This window comes from Theropithecus gelada, chromosome X (assembly GCF_003255815.1).
Source record: "Theropithecus gelada isolate Dixy chromosome X, Tgel_1.0, whole genome shotgun sequence".
In the NCBI taxonomy this organism is placed as follows: domain Eukaryota; kingdom Metazoa; phylum Chordata; class Mammalia; order Primates; family Cercopithecidae; genus Theropithecus; species Theropithecus gelada.
The window spans coordinates 124,464,181-124,486,660 of record NC_037689.1 but is presented as its reverse complement, the minus strand read 5'-3'; positions in this window follow the sequence as shown (position 1 = coordinate 124,486,660).

Below are 22,480 nucleotides of genomic sequence, written 5' to 3'. Positions count from 1 at the left end.
ATAAAGATGTTAAATATTTGATGATATTTTCAGTATCGAAATAGAGGACCACAGGGAACGCAGAACAAGTGCCAAAGGAATGTGTCAGTGGGGTAAATAAGAGTAGAAAGAAGTAGTATTTAAGTGAATTAACATGATTACTAGTTGCCTACGGTTAAACCATTCAATAAACCATTCAATAGTATTTCAATCATTTAATCTGATGCAAAGAATCTGAGGTATTTCTGTGTCACACTGAATTCCTTCTCTAGTGAATATACTAAGAAGAAAGTTGAAATATGTTTTGTAATTTTTAAGAGACAGGATCTTGCTCTGTTGCTCAGGCTGGAGTAGAGTGGCACAATCATGGTTCACCACAGCCTCAGCCTCACAGGCTCAAGCAATCTTCTGACCTCAGCTTCCAGAATAGCTGGAACTGCTGGTGTTTTCTACCATGCTCAGCTATGTATGTATATATGTATGTATGTATGTATGTATGTATGTATGTATGTATAGATGGGGTTTTGCCATTTTGCCTAGTGCTGGTCTTGAACTTTTGGGCTCAAGTGATCCTCCAGCCTTGGCCTCCCCAAATGCTGGTATTATAGGTGTAAGCCACCATGCCTGGCCTGAAACATGTTTAGAACCAGGAGGTAGTACCTTTCTAAATTAGTATATGGTAGTCTAGAAAGATTTCTTTCTGTCTAATGTTGTTGTATGTATACTTACGGAGCAGTGATGAGAATGTGACTATATTTTTTAACTTTAAGAAGTCCTTTATTTTTAAGTTGGATCAAACTAAAATAAATAGTCAAAAAGGAAGCATAAAGTTAAATTTGTAGTTGCTGGCCTTCAAAATTTGCTTTAACAATTCATTCACATATACTAAAAGTTTTAGACTTTCAGGATATGGATTTGCTTTATATCCTTTTGAATGTAGTACCAGTCAACCCACAGAACTGTTTTAATCCCTAGCATCTTAACATAGGATAAAATAAATATAATTTATATGTTTGTGTTCATTAGTCTGTTACATCATTTAAACTTGAGAATTCAATTAAGAACACTCTCAGAATGATTTAATTGCAGCTAGGTTTTTCAGCTTGCATTTTCTTGAAAAATCAGATTATTTCTGAATATATATCAAATAACATCATTTTATATGATATTTTCAAGTACATATTTCAAGTAAACACCCCTCTGTGGTAATATAAAATGCCATAAATCATATTCCTGAAAGTTACATGCACAATATATTATTAAATATGGGCACACAAATAAGTGAAATGCATGGTTTATTTATGTAATTATTCAGGAAATTCAACATTGGTTTCTACTGCAATAAAAAAGGATGTTGCCAGAGGATATAAAGCACGCTGCTCCATCAGTAGTGTTGCTTTAATCTGCAAGCAGCTATAATTTAAGAACTAGAGGTTGAATCTCTTCATACATCTGCTAGTTATGATTATTTCCCCACTGATATTTGTTTACAGACTTTGTTTTGATTTGGAAAATTGCAATGCCCATAACAGAGCTTCTTTATCCTTTTGTTAAATTTTTACTTTTGTCTAAACCATACCAACAATGAGTTTTGGCATTTTAATGTGTAATTATACCTGACATTAGAAAGTAAAACCAAAAATAACCAAAAGAATCAGCAGTTAGATGTCTTCTGTCTAATTGATTCAAATACAAGCTATATCAGCTAAAACTAGAAAAAATGCAGCCTGTAAGGTTTTTTATGATGAATTAATAATTGAAAACTTCTAACTCATAGATAATCTTTTCAAAAAGACTGAAGTTACTCCTCTTACGTCCTAGTAAAAATGTAAAGCATTGACTAGAAATAGACTCAGTCAGTCCCTGGACAACTATGTAACCAGAGCTTAGAAACCGCATCAAAAGCTACCAGTACTACTATATTTAATTGTTATAGTTTGCTATTGTTGATGAGGCAGGGTTTAGTTGATTACAGACCTCAATTTTTATCTATTTTACATAGGGACTCTGCCCAAGGCAAATGCCTGTTCAGAGCTTGGAAAAGAAATTGTTTTGGTGTTTCTCCAGATAAAAATATTTTATTTATGCTATCTTATTTAATCACACATTCACCCTTACTATCTTAGTTTGGATAATAGTCTGGAATAGATGGAGGTTTGATGATGGTTCAAAAGAGTTCCAAAGATCATTGCACATATCTCTGAATAGTATGGCTTATCATATGCAAGTGTGTTTTGATGTGTATTCGTATTGAAATAACGACACAATTGTCAGTTAATGAAGGCCAATTAATTTGACCATTATAATATTGATTTAGTATAGTCTTGAATTAGTCAAAGTTCAACAGGCAGAAATTCTACCTGGTTATCACTTGTTCAAAATTTCAGATTAGTCATGCTGATCTTGAGGTTATTTTTATAATTTTATATTGAGATTATTTTATGGTTGTATAACAGAGGTTAAATATATTTACATACCCTTATATTTTCTCAGAAACATAAAATTGAAATGCATTTGATATATCAATAGGAATTTTAACATGGAGCTTAGAAAAGTGAAATAGTGGAAACTTACATTTCAGATGGTGTTAATTATCTGAATTAAAATATAACTTATCTGAAATGCATGTTTTAGATAAAATGTATTTTTTTAGATAGTTTGGCATACTTGTTTAATAATATCTGTATTTAATAAGAGTAGAAACTTCTAAAAAGCAAAAGTTGAGTCAAAGTTATTTGCAATCACTAGAGTTCCTAAGATTTCACAAATATATTTTAGATGAGGATCTTATGCAAGTAAGATTAAAAGGTTTACTGAGCATAAGTTCTGATATATCACCCAGTCATATCAAAGCATATGTGTCATGCTGTATCAAAGTGAGGAAAAATGCTTTGAGGATTTACGGTATCCTCTTACTACTCAACAGAAGAAGACTATTTATCAAGCATGGTTCAAGATGAAATTATATCACCAAGGTCAGTTCTTTATTCTTAGTAATATTTTCTCCCTGTATTTACAAATCATATTCAACAAGGGAATGGGAGCCCAATGTATTGTATGTGGACTGTTTGAAAGGCAGATTTCTTATATTATTGCATTCGTGAAGATTTTATTAATGTACATATGTAATTGAGAAGTGAATAGGGAGATTTGGAATGAACTGGGTGTGGGGGAGAGAGAGACAGTGAGAGACTGTGTGTATGTGTGTGTGTGTGTCTGTGTGTGTGTGTATGTATGTGTGTAGAGAGAGAGACAGAGAGAAGGGAAATGTGTGTTAGAAAGAAAATTTACTAAAATTTTGTCCTGTGTCCTGATAAAATGTATCTCTCTTACACATTACAATGTTTCTTGTTGTATTTTTAAAACTTTTAGGTAGTGAGAAAAAATAATAAATTGAAGAGAAATATTATAACACAACTTTAAAGATTTGACATATATTGAAGAGTGTGTTGCAAAACCTCTTTATGTAAACAAATTCTACTAGAAGGAAGTATTAGAATGCAATATATTGAAGCTACAGGGGAGACAAATGTAGTAGTCTTGGGAAAAAATCTTCTGTTTCTTCCTCCCATATTTTAATTTTTTTGTAATAAACACACATACTTGGATATACACAGTCACCATAATATCTGGAAACAGATAAAATACATAAATATTTTATTGATATTACATTATAAGTTACAGGGAAGCTACAGTTAAGTTACATTATAAGTTACAGGGAAACTACAGGGGAGACAAATCTAGTAGTCTTGGGAAAATATCTTTTGTTTCTTCATCCCATATTTTAATTTTTTGTAATAAACACACATACTTGGATATACACAGTCACCATAATATCTGGAAACAGATAAAATACATAAATATTTTATTGCTATTATATTATAAGTTAAGTGACACAAAAATAAATTGTATATTCAATGTGGTGTACTTTATTAACCATGTCCAGGTCACTGTTTTGGGCAGTTACAATGAACACTGTGCATCCGTGTATTTCTATCAATCTCAGCACATATATTCATAAGTTGTCTCTTTTTTTTCCACTAAAGAATTGTGATATTGACATACACTAGAAGAGGTAATCAAGCAGATTCTACTGGTTAAACAAATAAAGTAAAATAATATCAATCTGTATTTTCAGACTTTATGGCCACCTTGAACCTTGCAGATCATTCAGAAAAGTCCCTAGGTCTATTTCATGTGTATATTCTTTTTAAATTCTACTTTACTGCCTACATATAATGTCTGTTCTTTATGACTCCTTGCTATTAACGTATACATTTTGAGATTTCTTGAGATTTTATATATTTGACCTCCATGTCTATTGAAAGATGGAAAACTTCATGGACAACATTTACGTAAATTCTTCAAAGTGTGTAGAATGCTAAATCAATCAGGAGAAAAAAAGTTGATAATCTAATGTGCTTGATCCCACTGGGAAGTCTGACAAATTAAGACATTGAACACACCTGACTCAATACCCATCAAAAACGTACAACAGAAAGATAACAGCTATTTCAGTGTACTCTTCTTCAGTGCCATGGGTGATTAGATTTATAGGATATTATTTTATGTTGGCTCTTTCTTCTGTCTACACTCGACCACAGGTTTTGAATTGCCTTAAACAAGGAGGGCTGTGACAATTTTTGTCCTCCCTTTAATAGTAATAAAAATATAAAAGTATAAAGAGGTACTTTCAGTGAATAGAATTTATACATGGATACATACATAAATTATTAAATGTATAAGATGTTCATGGAAGCTGTCAATCCATGGGGCAATTCGTTCTCTAAATTATTGTTTCGTCTCTCATAGCCATTAACAACCAAGTAGGTTGTTTTATTTTTCTGGGTCTTCGCCAGAGGACTTTGCTCTAAGATTTTCTTCCAGGTCTATGTCTGCCTTAAAGTGTTCAAATGTGCCCAGAATTTTACCAAATATGCTGCTTCCTGGTTGTTCTGAGATACATGTCCTTGTCTGGGTGTGTTGTGCATTTGTTTCTCTAAGATTGTCCTTGATATACTGTAAGCAATCTTAGCAGAAAATAGAGGAAAAAAAGAAACACCCAGGTATGGTCTGTGTGAACTGCTATGCATTATTGCTCCTGCTGCTAACTCCTAGATTTCTCTTTTCAATATTAACTGAAGAGGAAAAATAAGGTCTTAATGACCAACCAAACATTTTTACTTCTGGAGAAGTGCCAGCAAAAGTGTCAGAACCTGGCTAGCAAATTACCTAGGCCTCGTGAGATTCACCACATTTTGTTCTTCTGAATTACATGAATTTACTGAATTTAACTCAATTTTAGACAGAAGCCCGTGGAGGCAAATGAATCACAAAGAACCTTCAGAAAAGGGCTTTGGTTTTAATTAGATATTTCAATGGATTTCTGCTTATCATTGCATATACACAATTAATTGTTGAACACACTTGGGAATTATGGCTTATAATAGATGTTATGAGGGGCAAATTTTGATGCATGAAACCGAAATTTATAGGTGAATCCATACACACCACTTAGAAATAAGAGAGGAGGGTAAATAAACATAATTCTACAAGTGATTTTTCACTACCAACCAAACTTCAGAGATATGTCAAAAATATCAGTGATATGAATGAAGTATTTTTAGGTTCATCAAGCATTTGTTGAAAATCTACTGAATGTGGTGCATTCGGTTAAATATTAGAGATTCAGAGATGAATAATACACTGTCATCACTTATTTGTGGAAGATCATGGTCAAGTGACAGAGAAACAACTATTCAAACAGATCACCACAGTACAGTGTGGGCAATTATCATAATGAAGTGCCATAGGAACGGTTGCTGAAACAACTACTTGAGAATGTTGGAATTTAAAAATACTGGAAGAAAAAATAATTAATAAATTAACATTGAAAAAGAATTATTATTAGAATGTTTTCTTAAATTATATAAGAAGTTTTTAGGTAATGAAGGTGAAAATGGGTGTTTCCCACAAGAGAAATCACATATTCAAATCGTGCATGAGTTCATGCAATAACAAGAAGTCTACTGTGGTATAACATACACGTGGCCTGGGGACCTGTGGTAGATGATGTGACTCCAAAGATACTTTAAAACCTAATGTGAATGGCCATAGAAGACAAGCTATGCAATTTCAAAGTATATAATAGGAAATAAAGATGCAAAAGAGGTTCTTCTTAAGTAAGACACTTCTACAATCCAAATTACTTTTTTATTATGATTCTACTTTAAGTTATAAGGTACATGTGCACAAAGTGCAGGTTTGTTACATATATACATGTGCCATGTTGGTGTGCTGCACTAACTCATCATTTACATTAGGTATATCTCCTAATGCTATCCCTCCCCCTTCCCCACACCCTATGACGGGCCCTGGTGTGTGATGTTCCCCACCCTGTGTCCAACTGTTTTCATTGTTCAACTCCCACCTATGAGTGAGAACATCCAGTGTTTGGTTTTCTGTCCTTGTGATAGTTGACTCAGAATGATAGTTTCCAGCTTCATCCATGTTCCTACAAAGGACATGAACTCATCTTTTTTTATGGGTACATAGTATTCCATGGTGTATATGTGCCACATTTTCTTAATCCAGTCTGTCATTAATGGACATTTGGGTTGGTTCCAAGTCCTTGCTATTGTGAATAGTGCCACAATAAACATATGTGTGCATGTGTCTATAGCAGCATGATTTATAATCCTTTGGGTATATACCCAGTAATGGGATGGCTGGGTCATATGGTATTTCTAGTTCTACATCCTTGAGGAATAGCCACACTGTCTTCCACAATGGTTGAACTAGTTTACAGTCCCACCAACAGTGTAAAAGTGTTCCTATTTCTCCACATCCTCCCCAATATAGAACGGGTAGTAGAAGAAGGTAGTCATCAATACTAGCTATGACCATGTGACCAGCTGCAGAAACAAGTATTGTAACTGTCATGAGTATTTCCTCCTTCTTTTGTTTAAAACATGTTTGTGCATGTATACACTTGTACAAAGAAATCTGCATTTTGTTCCCTTTTCCTTTATGTGACATAAGATTTATTGACTTCATATTAGCATTTAAACATTGTTAACTTTATGTAATAGTATTTGGGTTGAGGATTGGTACGTTTCCGTTTGTATGAAGGATAGTTCTATTATGTTAGGCAAAATTATGACCTTATTATTGTCTTTATTTGAAGATTATGTAAGATCTCAGCATATGTGTATGGGTTCAAGTTGACAAAGGTGGACTGATGATGGTTATTACTGAGTGTCAACTTGACTGATTTGAAAAGTACAAAGTATTGATCCTTGTTGTGTCTGTGAGGGTATTGACAAAAGAGATTAACATTTGAGTCAGGGGGCTGGGGAAGGCAGATCCTTTAATCTGGTGGGCACAATCTATTCAGCTGCTGGCGAATATAAAGGGGCAGAAAAAGGTGGAAAGGAGAAATGGGCCTAGCCTCCCAGCCTACCTCATTCTCCCATGCTGGATGTTTCCTGCCCTCGAAATTCAGACTCCAAGTTTTTCAGTTTTGAAACTCAGACAGGCTCTCCTTGCTCCTCAGCTTCCAGACAGCCTATTGTGGGACCCTGTGATCATGTAAGTTAATACTTAATAAACTCCTCTTTATATATGTGTATATATATATACACACACACACATACACATAACTATGTTAGAGAACTAACAAGATATATATATATACACACACACATATTATACATGCATATATATTTTATATATACATTTATATACCTATATTATGTGTACATACATATATACATATATATTATATATACATATCTTATTAGTTCTCATATATATATATATATAAAATTACTCTTTCTGTATGCCCTTTGCCTTCAGTGAGCACCTCAGCAGGTTATGGTTTTTCCCCAGTGGAGTGACCTGAACCTTTATATATATATATATATAGAGAGAGAGTTTATTAAGTATTAACTTACATGATCACAAGGTCCCACAATAGGCTGTCTGGAAGCTGAGGAGCAAGGAGAGCCTGTCTCAGTCCCAAAATTGAAGAACTTGGAGTCTGATATACGTGTGTGTGTGTGTGTGTGTGTGTATACACACACATATCTTATTCCGTTCCTCTAAGAAAACTCTAATACAACCCTCTTGGATTATAATTATTATTTAATTAGTGGTCCAATAGGAAAAAAAAAATATTCAGAACAAGTTACTGGCAGCAACTTGATGAGACTTCTCATCCCTTGCATATGTAAGCATAAAGTTCTACATTGGGCATCACTTATACAGCAGATAAGCATGTCTAGCCACTTGTTATGTAGATAATTCTTACCACATTTGATCATTAGCATTTTCAACAGGGATATGTTGGTTCATAAACCGCAGGATTAACAGAAATGCTTGTATCATATAAATGGAAAGGAGCTTCCATTAAGAACATACCCTTGTTACATTAGTACTTCTTATAATGAGCTTCAGTCTTCATAAATGTCTGTGTCCTCATTTAAACAATTAGCACAGACTTAAAGTTCATCACATGAACTTCAACATTTCAACAAAAACCAGATTTATACACCACATTACACAGCTTTATTTCTGAATGTACAATATGGGGAAAGCAATTGCTGCTTATTTTCATTTAATTAACAATGAAGGATAAATGACATCAACAAAGAAATATCAGCCAAAGGGGACCAAGTGTGTTTGTTGCAGATCGCCTCATTAGCTTGTTTCCAAAATATGTTCACCAGAGTGAAAAGAAATCATGTGACTATCTGGGTGACAAAATATCTGCTCTATTAGCTCCAATAAGGCTACCGGGAGTGGGTACGGACAAATTGTGTTTTTATTTAATCAGGTTAAGTGGAAACTGAGAGATAATATGTCATTTATGGTCTTGTCCCAGGCTGCTGTTTCTTCTAAAATAATAATAGTAATAACTTAGAAAGTAAGAGTTGCCATTTAAAGTTTTATGTTTTTTGTAAGTAAATGATTTCCATCTGTTTTGTAATAAGTATAAATGTTGTAGAAGCAAATTATCAAAAAAGTAACTGCCTTAGCTCTTCAATAAACATACCAGGGACTGAGGGTACTTGCTACTCTAAACAAGATGGTTCAATACTTTTATATTATAAATCATTTTTTACAAAATATTGACCTAATTGTTTAAGCTATTAGTAAGTTATGAAGATGAAAAGAATCAAGCCTACAGTTTTTATATTGTTGGTTAAATTCACATCCAAAGAAGCTATATTTAGTTACTGAGTAGCATTTCAAATAGTTACATATGGAAATGATAAATTATTTTTGTCATTATATGGTACCAAGATACAGTACATTTTTACAACCCAGAAAAATTAATTCCCTGTTAAGCTACCTAAATAATTTAACCAACAAGACAGATAATCACGTACATACAATATATGGGTGAAAATGGATATAATTGTAGTTAGGCAAGATGTACTATTATTTTAAAAAGAGGAAACCTTTCTGTTTGCTATGACTTGTTAGTAAATCATCCACTTAATCATTCTTAATTATTGCTCTAAGGAATCTATTGTACATAGCAAGAATTCCTTTGAGAGAATAGGATTTGTGTTGCCAAATGATCAGAAAGCATCATTTACTAGAGGTTCTCTTTTCTGAATTTACTTTTAAAATATTTATAATTGACACACAGTAATTGTACACATTTATGGGGTATTAATGTGATGTTTCAATTTAGATATATATTGTATAATGATCAAATCAGGGTAATTAGCATATCAATCACTTTAAACACTTATGATTTATTTGAAGTGATAACATTCAAAATCCTCTCTTCTAGCTATCTTGAAATATGCACTACATTATTAGTAGTCACCCTACTATTTAATAGAACACTTGATATGGTTTGGCTGTGTCCCCACCTAAATCTCATCTTGAATTCCCACATGCTGTGGGAAGGACCTGGTGGGTGCGGGAATCATAAAGGCAAATCTTTCCCATGCTGTTCTCATGATACTGAATAAGTCTCACGAGATCTGATGATTTTAAAAAAGGAGTTCCCCTGCACAGATTCTCTCTTTGCCTGCTGCCATCCATGTTAAGACATGACTTGCTCCTCCTTGACTTTCACCATGATTGTGCAGTCACCCCAGCCATGTGGAACTGTAAGTCCATTAAACCTCTCCTTCTTCTATAAATTACCCAGTCTCAGGGTTTATCAGCAGCATGAACTGGACTAATACAACACTGGAACTTATTCTTCTTGTCTAAACATAACTTTGCAACCCTTCACCAATATCTCTCCACCTTCTCTTCCCCACACCTTCCCTAATTCCTGGTAACTACTATTCTACTCTCTACTCCTAGGAGATCAGCTCTTTTAGATTTCACATGTGAGTGAGATTGTGTGATGTTTCTCTTTCTATGCCTGGCTTATTTAATTTAAAATAATATTCTCCAGGTTAGTTCATGTTGCCACAAATCATAGGATTTCGTTTATTTTGTGGCTGAATGGTATTCCAATGTTTGTACTGCTCTGCTAGGATGTGGGAAATTTGTCTGCAGTAGTAGAAAATAGTAAAAAATACAAGAAATTATCAGAGAACAAAACACATTAAATTAAATGTTAATAAAATTGAGAACATAAGCAATTTCAGGATCATAATGCCTATCTAGCTTCAACCTTGTCACATTAGATAGATGAATTTGCCTTATCCTACTTATAGCTTCCACTTTAATCAGAATGCATATAATTTAGGTAGGATAAAAGGCAAAGATAAATTATTGATTGTACTGATTTTCACTGTGAAGGCCCAAGTCCTATCTTATTGAGGGTTAAAATTATCTAACTTCGGAGTTCTCCTATCACCTGTTTGGAAATAGATGCATAGTCAATGAACAAGAAAGGAACGACTCTGATGCAAACTTCTCTTCAAGAAAGACATATGTATATGCCATTGCCAAAGTTAACTCTTCATTGTATGATTTGCTTTACTTTGATTTATACACTTGTAGAAGAACAAAGAACGAGAGTTTAAGGACTAAGAAATCTAGGAACGATCAGGTAACCCCAAATTTTGGTTCTTTTTTCTTGTGCTGCAGGTATATAAATCAGAAGAAATATCTTTGGGCACTTAAGATAGTAAGTGGGTGAGTAAGGGACAAAATCCCAAAAGTAACAAATGATCACTGAACTTCTCAAGTAAGGTTGACTAATTATATTACAGCTATCAATTCAATATCTAATCTTATGTAAGACATTTTTGGAAAAAAATGCCTAATCTTAAATGCCCAATTTACCTGTTTCATGATTATTCCTACAAAATGCGAGTCGTAACACAAATAAAAATCCTTGACGTTATTCTGTGCCGCTTCTTTTATCTTATTATTTTCCTTTACCATGTGATAGTTTGAGGTTCCTTCTGATTGTTAAGGTCACGTTTATTTCTGTTTATTACAATTCATTGTTAAATCATCTCTGTCCTCTTTTCTAGATTTTATATTTTTGAAGAAAATAAATATCACACACAAACATATGTAAAACTTTCATTTGAGAATTTTTATAGCATTTTTTATCTGTATGAAATGCACAATTTTTAAATTTTTAATTAACCAATCATACTTGTGTATATTTATAGGGTATAATTTGATGTTTTGATCTATGTATACATTATGGAGAGAGTCAATAAAGTTGATTAACATATTAATCACCTCACCAATTTATTATAATTTTATGGAGAGAAAATTAAAAATCTGTTTTAGCTGTTTTGAAATACACATTATTATTAACGATGGTCAACACGCAGTACAATAGATCACTAAAACTCATGCCTCCAGTCTAACTGAAATTTTGTACCTTTTCCTCAACATCCAGCAATCCTATTTCTGGGTATACAAAAAGGAATTAAAATTGATATATTACAGAGATATCTGCATTGTTTTGTTCATTTCAGCATAATTCACAATAGCCAAAAAATGGAAATTGGAAACAACCTCAGTGTCCACCAAAGAATGAATAGATGTAAAAAGTGTTAGAATAGATAAATAAAAGTTGTACACATACACAATAGAATATTATACAGTCCTTAAAAAGAAAGAAATTCTGTCATTTGTAAAAACACGGATGGAACTGGAAGACAATATGCTCAGCAAAATAAGTCAGACACAGAAAGACAAATATTGCGTAATCTCACTTATATGTGGGATCTAAAAATTTGTATCTCAGGAAAACAGAGAGTAGAAAGGTAGCAAATAGAGGCTGGGGTGAGGGACAAATATGGGGATGGGAAAAAGATGTACAAATATTTAGAACACCTTTACTGAATGTACTTGTATATTCAATCACAATAACATCATTTCAGAAACATATACAAAGTTTAGAAAATTAATCTTCTGATAACTTAATTAAGCTGGGAAGGGTGCTTGGCCTTTCACTTAAGTTTAAATTATTAAGCTAGGCTGATTCTGGGAAGCAAGATGGCAGAATAGAAAGCTCCACTGATTGTCCCCCATTTAAGAACACCAAGTTAAGAACTCTCTACACAGAAAAAACAAAACAAAACAAAAAACCTTCATAAGAACCAAAAATTAGGTGAGCACACATAGTTACTGGTTTTAACTTCTTATCGCTAAGAGAGACAATGAGGAGATAGAAAATACAGCCCTATCTGTTGTGATGCTGCCATTCTCCCTTCTCCAGCAGCCGTAGAGGAGAATGGGTGGCAGAGAACACATCTGGGTGCTGGGAGGAGGGAGAACACAGCAATTGGAAGGTATTAAACTCAGTTCTGTCCTGTTAGAGCACAAAGAAAAATCTAGTGAAACTCAGTTAATGCCCCCCAACAGAGGGAGCATTTAAACCAGCCATAGCCAGAGGGGCATCTCTCATAGATCCCAGCAGTTCGAACTTGAGTGCCCAAAAATCTCATCACTGAGCCCAAAGTGCTCTCAGTCTCTAAGTAAACTTCAAAGGCAGTCTAGCCCATAAGGACTGCAACTCCTAGGCAAGGCCAAGTACTGAAGTAGGCCCAGAGATAGTGGATTTGGGGCAGGGCAAACAACAAACTAAGACCCCAACTGGGGAAGCCAAGGGAGTGCTGGTATCACCCCTCCCCTAACCCCAGGCTGCACAGCTCATGTCTCCAAAAAAAATCTCATTTCTTCAGCTTAAGGAGAGGAGAAAGAAGAGTGGGGAGGACTTTGTCTTGCATCTTGGATACCAGCTCAGCCACAGCAGGATAGGGCACTGGTCAGAGTCCTGAGTTCCCCTTCCTAAAGGATACAGCAAAAGCAGTACTAAGAGGGATGTTTATAGCTATAAGTGCCCACATCAAAAGATAGAAAAAATTTCAAACAAACAATTTAATGATGCATCTTAAAGACTTGGAAAACCAAGAGCAAACCAAATTCGAAGTTAGAAGAATAAAATAAATAATAAAGATCAGAGCAGAAAGAAATGAAACTGAAATGAGGAAAGTAATACAAAAGATCAATAAAACACAAACTTATTATTTTAAAAAGTTAAAGTTGACAAACTTTTAGCCAGACTAAATAAGAAAAAATGAGAGAAGATTCAAATTTTAAAAATCAGAAATAAAAAGCAGACATCACAGCTGATATTTCATAAATTCAATGGATCATTAAAGGATACCGGAAGCAACTACATGCCAATAAATTGGAAAATCTAGAAGAAATGGACAAATTCCTAGATACCTACAACCTTCCAAAATTGAAACAGAAAGAAATCCAAAACCTGAACAGACCAATAACAAGTAATGAGATAAAAGCTGTAATAAAAATTCTTCCAATAAAAAAAAGCTCAGGACCTGATGGCTTCACTGCTGAATTCTACCAAACATAAAAAGAAAAATTAATACAAATCTTATTCAAACTATTCTGAAAAATAGAGGAGGAAGGAATACTTTCAAACTCATACTACAAGGACAGTATTTCCCTGATAACAAGATGAGACAAAGACACATCATAAAAATAATCTACAGGCCAATATAGCTGATATATATTGATGCAAAAATCACAAACAAAATACTAGAAACTGACTTTAACAACACATTAGAATGACTGTTCCTCATGACCAAGTAGGATGTAACACTGGAATGCAGGGATGGTTCAACATCCACAAGATCTATTAATGTGATACATCATATCACCAGAATGAAATATAAAACATATGATCATTTTAATTGATGCTAAAAAGCATTTGAAAAAGTTTAATGTCCCTTCATGATTTAAGAAAACCCTCAAAAAGTTGGATATAGGAGGAACATGTCTCAAAATAATAAATGTGATATATGACAGACACACAGTATCATACTGAATGGGGAAAAACTGAAAGCCTTTTCTCTAAGATCTGGAACATGACTAGAATGTCACCTGTCACCACTGTTATTCAACATAGTACTGGAAAGTTTAGCTAGAGCAATAAGACCAGAGAAAGATATAAAGGACATCTAAATTAAAAAAGAAAAAATCAAATTATCCTCATTTGCTGATCATATGATCTCATAATTAGAAAAACTTGAAGAGTCCAAAAGAAAACTATTAGAACTGATAAACAAATTCAGTAAAGTTGTAGAATAAAAATCAACATAAAAATTCAGTAGCATTTCTACATACTTCTAGTGAACAGTGTGAAATAAAAGTAAAAAAACAATAATATAGCCACACATATAATTAAATATCTAGGAATTTACTCAACCAAAGAATTGAAAGACCTCTATAATGAAAACTACAAAACACTGATAAAGGAAATTGAGAACACCAAAAATGGAAAAATGTTTCATTTTCATAGATTGGAAGAATCAATGTTGTTAAAGTGTCCATAATACCCAAAGCAATCTACAGATTAAATGCAATCCCTACAAAATACAAATGACATTCTTATAAAAATAGAGAAAACAATCATACAATTTATATGGAAACACAAAAGACCCAGAATAGCTAAAGCTATTATAAGCAAGAACAAAAATGGAGAAATGATATAATCTGTCGTCAAGTTATACTGCAGAACTATAGTGACCAAAATGGCATCGTACTGTCTAAAAATAGGCATATAGATTAATAGAACAGAATAGAAAACCCAGGAATCAAATCTGCACACCTACAGTGAATTTATTTTTGACAAACATGCCAAGAACATACACTGGGGAAAAGACAGTCTCTTCAATAAATGATGGTGCTGGGAAAACTGGATATTCATATGCAGAAGAGCAAGATTAGAGCCCTATCTCTCCCCATATACAAAAATCAAATTAAAATGGATTAAAACTTAAATCTAAGACCTCAAACTGTTAAAATACTCTAAGAAAACATTGGGGAAACCCCCCAAAGACATTGTTCTGGACAAAGATTTCTTGAGCAATACCCTGTAAGCACGGGTGACCAAAGCAAACATGGACAAATGGGATCACATCAAGTGAAAACTTTCTGCAGAGCAAAAGATGCATTCAACAAAATGTAGAGCAACCCTCAGAATGCAAGAAAATATTTGCCAATTACTTATTTGATAAGGAGTTAATAACCAAAATATATAGGGAGTTCAAATAACTTTATAGAAAAAAAATCTAATAATCCAATCAAAACTGGGCAAAAGACTCGAATAGGCATTTCTCAAAAGAAGACATGAAATATCAAATAGGCATATGAAAATGTGCTCAACATCATTGATCATCAGAGAAGTGCACATCAAAACTACAATGCGATATCATCTCACCAAAGTTAAAATGGCTTATATCCAGAGAGAGGCAATAACAAATACTTGCAAAGATGTGGAGAAAATGGAACCCTTGCACACTATAGTTGAGAATGTAAATGAACAAAACCACTGTTTAGAACAGCTTGGACGTTTCTTTAAGAAAAACTAAAAATTGAGCCCACAGCTGCAGTGCGCTGGGAAGCACTATCAGCAGACTCACGTGGAGCATGCACAAGCAGCCCCAAAGTAGTTCCTGGCCATACAGCCAGGGAAGCAAAGACCAAGAGAACTGCAAACACCGCAGGTTTCAGGAAACACTCACTTAAAGCAGAAAGACACATGCTTAAAGAGGTCAATTACTAAATGTAGTCTTCCAGACAATGGGGGATTATGACAGACTGGAGGAAGGACTAGACTGCAGCTCTGACTCAGACAGAGCAGTTTATGGAGGCTTGCATCATAAATTTTAGTTCCAAAATGACTGCAGGAATAAACCAGGAAACCTGAGAGGACCCACAGCCCCTCAGAAGGAAGCAGATTGCTCCTGCAGGACCCAGGAGACACTACAAATACTATGAGTGCTCAAACTACATAAGTGGAAAAGGGAGATCATCCACCTCCAAACATACACTCCTACTGGGAAAGCTGAAGGTCTAGATTATGGGAGAAGATTCTTACCTTACCTAGAGCTGAGTCAATTTAGAGAGCCGAGCAAAATACAAAGGTAGACGAAGCAGCGGGAAAGGCCCTGTGAGCTCACTGGGTCCCCAAGCAGGCCATTCCTTCCTGACCTCACAGGGATCCTTTGGGAGGGCAGCCAGAGGTGCTGGGAAAAGGTCACAGGGAGAATGAAATCTCCAGCTGAACTTTGTAATGATTTGAACTGATTGAGAAGCCTTCTGGCCAGAACATGGGAGAGGGCATGAATCCAGTGTGCAGACTCTACAGGTGGGCAAAGGAAATCCATACTTGCTTTCACAACTGGGAGGTGGGTAGCCTGGGGCAAGTTCTCAGCCCTGCTTGCCCACTGCTTGGAAACAGACTCAGTGCTATCGGGAGGGACATGGTGGGAGTGAGACAAGCCCTTCAGATTGTGTGAAAGCTGGGTGAGGCCTGTGACTACTGGCTTCCCCCACTTCCCTGACAACCTGCATAACGCAGTAGAGACAGCCACAATCTTCCTAGGATCATAACTCTATTGACCTGAGAAGCTCACCCCCATGCCCCACAGCAGCCACTGCAAGACTCCCGCAAGGAGAGTCTGAGCTCAGACATACCTAGCCCTGCCCCAACCCAATGGTCTTTCCCTACTCACCCTGGTAACTGAGGAAAAAGAGCAAGTACTCTGGGGAGTTCTAGGGCCCCACTCACCACCTATACCTTTCCATACTAACACAGCTGATAATTTCTGAAAAGTACCACCTCCCAGCAGGAGGCCAATCAGCACAAAAATAGTGCATTAAACCACCAAAGCTAAGAACCCTCAGAGTCCGTTTCACCTCCCTGACATCTTCACTGGAATAGGTACTGGTATCCATGGCTGAGAGATTAACAGATGATTCACATCACAGGACTCTGTGCAGACAATCCACAGTAACGGCCTGGAGCCTGGTAGCCTTGCTGGGTGGCTAGATCTAGAAGGGAGATAACAAACACTCTAGCTTGACTCTCAGAAAACCACATCCATAAGAAAAAGGGGAGAGTACTACATCAAGGGAACACACCAGGGGACAAAATAATCTGAACAACAGGCTTCAGCCCTAGACCCTCTCTCTGACAGAGCCTACTCAAATGAGAAGGAACCAGAAAACCAACTCTGGTAATATGACAAAACAAGGCTCTTTAACACCACCAAAAAATCACACTAGCTCACCAGCAATGGGTCCAAACCAAGAAGAAATCCCCGGTTTACCTGAAAAAGAATTCAGGAGGTCAGTTGTTAAGCTAATCAGGGAGGCATGAGAGAAAGGTGAAGTCCAATGTAAACAAATCAAGAAAATGGTACAAAAAATAAAGGGAGAAATATTCAATGTAATAGACAGCATAAATAGAAAACAATCAGAACTTCAGGAAACAATGGATTTACTTACAGAAATGCAAAATGCTCTGGAAAGTCTCAGCAATAGAATTGAACAAGTAGAACAAAGAAATTCAGAGGTCAAAGACAAGGTCTTTGAGTGAACCGAATTCAACATGGACAAAGAAAAAAGAATAAGGAAATACGAACAAAGCCTCCAAGAAGTCTGGGATTATGTTAAATGACTAAACTTAAGAATAATCAGCATTCCTGAGGAAGAAGAAATATCTAAAAGTTTGGAAAACATATTTTGGGGAATAATCGAGAAAAAATTTCCTGGCATTGCTAAAGACTTAAATATACAAAGACAAGAAGCACAAAGAACTCCTGAGAAATTCATCACAAAAAGATCATCGCCTAGGCACATTGTCATCAGGTTATCTAAAGTTAAGTTGAAGGAAAGAATTTTAAGAGCTGTGAGGCAAAAGCATCAGGTAACCTATAAAGGGAAACCTATCAGATTTACAGAAGATACCTCAGCAGAAACCCTACAAGCTAGAAGGGATTGGGGCCCTACCTTCAGCTTCCTCAAATAAAACAATTATCAGACAAGAATATTAGATCCAGCAAAACTGAGCTTCATATGTGAAGGAAAGATACAGTCTTTTTCAGACAAACAAATGCTGAGAGAATTTGCCAGTACCAAGCCACCACTATAAGAACTGTTAAAAGGAACTCAAAATCTTGAAACAAATCCTGGAAACACATCAAAACATAACCTATTTAAGGCATAAATCTCACAGGACCTATAAAACAAGAACACAATTTAAACAACAAAAACAAAAAACCAAGGTACACAGTCAACAAATGGCACGATGAATGGAATGGTATCTCATATCTCAATACTGACATTGAATTTAAATGGCCTAAATGCTCCACTTAAAAGATACAGAACTGCAGAATGGATAAGAATTCACCAAACAGACTGCCTTTAAGAGACTCACCTAATATATAAGGACTCACATTAACTTAAGATAAAGGTGTGGAAAAGGACACTGTGCAAATGGACACCAAAAGCAAGCAGGAGTAGCTATTCTTCTATCAGACAAAACAAACTTACAGCAAGAGCAGTTTAAAAAGACAAAGAGGGACATTATGTAATGGTAAAAGGCCTTGTTCAACAGGAAAATATCACAATCCTAAACATATATGCCCCTAACACTGGAGCTCCCAAATTTATAAAACAATTACTAACAGACCCAAGAAATGAGATAGACAGCAACACAGTAGTAGTGAGGAACTTCAATACTCCACTGACAGCACTAGACAGGTTATCAGGACAGACAGTCAACAAAGAAACAATGGATTTAAACTATACCTTGGAACAAATTGACTTAACAGATAAATACAGAACATCCCATCCAACAACTGCAGAATATACATTCTATTAAATAGCACATGGAGCTTTCTCCAAGATAGACCATATGATTGGCCACAAAAGGAGACTCAATAAATTTAAGAAAATATCAAGTACTCTCTCAGACCACAGTGGAATAAAACTGGAGATCAACTCCAAAAGGAACCTTCAAAACCATGTAAATACATGGAAATTAAATAACCTGCTCCTAAATGATCACTGGGTCAAAAATGAAATCAAGATGGATATTAAAAAATTATTTGACCTGAACAGCAATGGTGACACAACCTATCAAATCCTCTGGGATACAGCAAAGACTGTGCTAAAAGGAAAGTTTATAGCCCCAAATGCCTACAGCAAAAAGACTGAAAGAGAACAAACAGACAATCTATGGTCACACCTCAAGGACCTAGAGAAACAAGAACAAATGAAACCCTAACCGGGCAGAAGAAAGGAAATAACCAAGATCAGAGCACAGCTAAATGAAATTGAAAAAACAAAAAAAAAACCATTACAAAAGATAAAACAAAAAGGTGGTTCTTTGAAACGATAAATAAAATTGATAGACCACTAGCAAGATTAACCAAGAAAATAAGAGGAAAAATCCAAATAAGCTCAGTAAGAAATGAAATGACAGATATTACAACTGACACCTACAGAAATACAAAAGATCATTCAAAGCTACTATGAACACCTTTATTTTCATAAACTAGAAAACCTAGAAATGAAGGATACATTACTGGAAAGATACTACCCTCCTAGCTCAAATCAGGAAGAATTAGATACTCTGAACACTTAAAAAACCAGCAGTGAGATTGAAATTGTAATTTCAGAACTATCAACAATAACAAAAAAAGTCCAGGATCAGACGGATTCACAGCAGAATTCTACCAGACATTCAAAAAAATTACTACTAATCCCTTTGACACTATTCCATAAGATAGAGAAAGAGAGAAACCTCGTAAATCATTCTATGAAGCCAGGATTACCCTAATACCAAAACCAGGAAAGGAATAACCAAAAAATAAAACTAGAGATCAATATCCTTGATAAACATAGATGCTAAAATCCTTAACAAAATACTAGCTAATCAAATCCAACAGCATATCAAAAATATAATCCACCATGATCATGTGTGTTTCATGCCAGGGATGCAGGGATGATTTAACATTTACGAGTCAATGAATGTGATATACCACAAAACATAATTAAAGACAAAAATTACATGATCATCTCAATAAATGCAGAAAAAAAATTCGACAAAATCCATCATCCCTTTATGATTAAAACTCTCAGCAAACTCGACATACAAAGGACATACCTAAATGTAATAAAAGCCGTCTATTACAAATCCACAGCCAACAAAATACTGAATGGGAGAAAGTTGAAAACATTTCCTCTGAGAACTGGAACAGGACAAAGATGTTTACTCTCACCACTCCTCTTCAATGTAGTAATGGAAGCCTTAACCAGAGCAATCAGACAAGAGAAAGAAATAAAGGGCATCTAAATTGGTAAAGAGGATGTCAAACTGTCACTGTTCTCTGATGATATGATTGTTTACCTCGAAAACCCAAAAGACTCCTCCGGAAAGTTCCTAGAACTGATATATGAATTCAGCAAAGTTTCCAGATACAAAATTAATGTACACAAATCAGTACCTCTTCTATATGCCAACAGCCACAAAGCTGAGAATCAAATAAAGAACTCAACTCCTTTTACAATAGTTGCAAAAAATAAAAATAAAATACTTAAGAATATACCTAACAAGGAGGTGAAAGACCTCTACAAGGAAAACTACAAAATACTGATGAAATAAATCATAGATGACACAAACAAATGGAAACATATCCCATGCTCATGAATGGGTAGAACCAATATTGTGAAAATGACCATATTGCCAAAAGCAACCTACAAATTGAATGCAATTCTCATCAAATACCACCATCACTCTTCACAGAATTAGAAAAAAACAATTGTAAATCTCATGTGGAACCAAAAAAGAGTCCGCATAGCCAAAGGAAGACTAAGCAAAAAGAACAAATCTGGAGGCATCGCATTACATGATTTCAAACTATACTAAAAGGTCATAGTCACCACAACAACATGGTACTTGTATAAAAATAGGTACATAGACCAATGGAAAAAGAATAGAGAAACCAGAAATCAACTTAAATACTTAAAGCCTTTGAGATCTTTGACAAAGCAAACAAAGACATAAAGTGGGGAAAGGACACCCTTTTCAACAAATGGTTGGGGGATAATTGGCTAGCCAAATGTAGGAGAATGAAACTGGATATTCATCTTTCACCTTACAAAAAATCAACTCAAGATGGATTAAGGACTTAAATCTAAAATCTGAAACTAAAAATTCTAGAAGATAACATTGGAAAAACCCTTCTAGACATTGACTTAGGCAAAGATTTCTTGACCAAGAACCCAAAAGCAAATGCAACAAAAACAAAGATAAATAGGCGGGCGGGGCTTAAATAAGCTAAAGACTTTTTGCCTGGTTAAAGGAACAGTCATCAGAGGAAACAGACAATCCACAGAGAGGGAGAAAATCTTCACAATCAGACAAAAAACTAATATCCAGAATCTATGAGGAACTCAAACAAATAAGCAAGAAGAAAACCAAACAATCCCATCAAAAAGTGGGCTAAAGACATGAATATACACTTCTCAAAAGAAGATACACAAATGGCCAACAAATATGTGAAAAAATGCTCAACATCGCTAATGATCAAGGAAAGGAAAATCAAAACCACAATGCAATATCACCTTACTCCTGCAAGAATGGCCATAATCAAAAAATAAAAAAACCAGTAGATGTTGGCGTGGATGCAGTGAACAGGCAACACTTCTGCACTGCTGGTGGGAATGTAAACTAGTACAACTGTGAAAAAAAATGTGGAGATTCCTTAAAGAACTAAAAGTAGAACTTATATTTGATCCAGCAATCCCACTACTGGGTATCTACCCAGAGGAAAATAGGTCATTTTATGAAAAGGATATTTGGACACGTGTGTTTATAGCAGCACAATTCGCAATTGCAAAAACATGGAACCAACCCAAATGCACATCAATAAACAGGTGGATAAAGAAACTGTGAGATATACACACACACACACACACACACACACACACACACACACATATATATGTATATATATGCAGTGAGATGCACGACCTCGGCTCACTGCATCACTGGAACCTCTGCCTCCTGGGTTCAAGCAACTCACCTGCCTCAGCCTCCCGAGTAGCTAGGACTACAGGCACATGCCACCACACCCAGCTAATTTTTGTATTTTTAGTAGAGACAGGCTTTCACCATGTTGGCCAGGATGATCTTGATCTCTTGACCTCGTGATCCGCCTGCCTGGGCCTTCCA